The 2389-nt window shown below is 39.6% G+C and overlaps 1 non-coding gene across 1 annotated transcript; it reads left to right on the top strand.

Moving 5' to 3' along the window:
* Positions 1-1262: 1262 nt before the first annotated feature.
* On the top strand, positions 1263-1373 carry LOC148698581 (small nucleolar RNA R71). Its single transcript, XR_015960251.1, has one exon. It is a non-coding gene; the product is annotated as a small nucleolar RNA R71 (small nucleolar RNA).
* Positions 1374-2389: the final 1016 nt, after the last annotated feature.

Raw genomic sequence — 2389 nt, 5'->3', positions numbered from 1 at the left:
CCCAAACCTAGTTGAAGGTACACTGAATAAGGCATTAAGTTGATGCTAGCACCCAAATCAAGCATTGCCTTCTCTACTTTCTTGTCCCCTATGGTGATGTTGATAGAGAAACTTCCTGGATCCTTGAGCTTTGGTGGAAGTTTTCTTTGCAAAACTGCACTCACATTCTCAGACACCACTACCTTCTCATGTGGTCCATACTTCCTTTTGTAGCTGTTTAACTCCTTGAAGAACTTCCCATATGCCGGCATGTTCCTAATGACATCAAGCAAAGGTAAGTTAACATTCACTTTGCTTAGTATATCAAAAATTTCTTTGAATGACTTATCCTGCTTGCTCTTGGCAAGTCTTCCAGGGAATGGTATTGGTGGAGTGTATGGTTTCTCGGCCTTGTGAAGATTTGGTGCTTCAAATGAGGAAGTAGCATGGCTTGGTTCCTCATTTGGTTTCTCATTGTCTCCTTGAGTGACACCTGCATTCACATGATCATATTCATTAGTAACTTCATTGCCAACTCTATTATCAATAACCTTACCACTTCTAAGTGTAGTGATTGCTTTGGCTTGCTCTTGGTTCCTTTGGAGTATCACGGGTTGGCTCGGAAACTTCCCAACCTCTCTTTGGTTCAAGGCATCTGCAATCTGCCCCAATTGTGTCTCCATTTTGGTTGGGGCTGCCGAATGTTGTTGGAGTGTGCTATTGGTGGAATGTTGGAATTGCAAGGTGTTTTGGGCTAACAATTTAACCGTGTCCTCAAGGGTAGTGGCAGGTTTTGGTTGGAAATTTTGGATTGGATTGTTGTTCTTCCATGAAAAGTTGGGATGATCTCTCCAACTCGGGTTATATGTGTTAGAATACATATCATTCCTTGGTCTTTGGTTGTAAGAATTCATGAGGTTCACTTGTTCTTGAACATACTCGGGGTAAGCTTCCCTAGATGGACATTGGTGAGTAGGATGGCTTGGTATGTTGCAAATGGCACACACTTCATTAGCTTTTGGCACCATGTTGAGCACGGATTCAAGCTTCCTTTCTAGGTTAGCTACCTGCAACAAAAGCTCATGATTAGAACTTGTTTCATAAACTCCAACTTTCTTACCCCTTAAATCTTTGTGTTGAGCATTAGATCCCAACATCTCATAAATGTTATATGACTCTTGAGCATTCTTTTTCTTCAATGCTCCACCTGCTGCATTATCCACAGTTGATTGACAATTTTGGGTTAGTCCATCATAGAAAATTTGCATTTGTAAGTGAAAAGTAACCCATGGTGTGGACATTGTATCAAGAGGCCTTTAAAACGCTCCCAACACTCATTGAAAGGTTCACCATCATCTTGTTTGAAGTTGAAGATTTGTCCCCTTAATGTGGCTGTCTTTTGAGTGGAAAAGAACTTCTCCAAGAACTTCTTAGCCACGGCATCCCATGTGGTGAGGGAACCTGGTGTTAGGGTCATCAACCAACTCTTGGCCCTATCTTTCAAGGTGTAAGGAAACACTCTCATCCTCAAATTTGCTTCACTTACTCCCTGCAAAGGTAAACCACTCACAACATTGTAAAACTCTTTAATATGAGCTAAAGGGTCTTCATTAGGTAAGCCATAAAATGAAGGAAACATATGGAAATGTGAAGATTTGAGATCATAGTTTCTAGCTTCTGTGGGTAGCAAGATGCATGAAGGTGAATTTGGTATGATTGGTTGAGCAAAGTCCTCCAAAGCTCGAAGCTCATCTAGGTTGCCCGCCATCTCTTCCTCTCTTTCCCAATCAAATTGCTCAGATTCTTTACTTGTTGAACTAGGTGAATTCCCTTCCTCTTCCTCACGGTTAAAGGATGAACTTGATGGCACAAAGTTGTCCAAAGTGTGGCCCTTTAATCTTTCAATTCTTTGGCCTAACTCAACAAGTTTATTTGACATATACTACCTGAAACAAAGTAACACAAGTGTGAATGAAAATCAAGAAGCAAACAACAATGAAAAGAACAAAAATAAACTTAAAAACGTTTGAAAAGACTCAAGGGATGTGGAACTAAACGCTTAGAACACTTAAACAATCCTAAAACCCAAAACAGCAACTAGAAGACTCAAAATTGCCTAAAAACCACTTTCTGGGCAGTTTTGAGCACCTACACTAATTTGGACGAAATTGGATGGAAACTTGAATCAAAACACTTATAAACACAAATGAAAACACTTTCTAACTAATTTGGACAAAGCAAAGACTCAAAGGACTCAAAACAGATTCACAAGACTCAAAACAAGCTAAAAACTCTCAAAACTGCCTAAAAACACAAATTGGGCAGTTTTGACACTAAACTCAATTTTGGACGAAAATTAAGTTTGAGCTTGACTCAAAATGCTTCAAAACACAAGATAAGACAGATTCTA

The sequence above is a fragment of the Pyrus communis genome, chromosome 2 (genome assembly GCF_041283825.1).
Source record: "Pyrus communis isolate YQ-2024b chromosome 2, ASM4128382v1, whole genome shotgun sequence".
NCBI classification, from domain to species: Eukaryota; Viridiplantae; Streptophyta; class Magnoliopsida; order Rosales; family Rosaceae; genus Pyrus; species Pyrus communis.
Note: the sequence above shows the minus strand (reverse complement) of the source record. Positions and strands in the feature narration are given on the sequence as shown.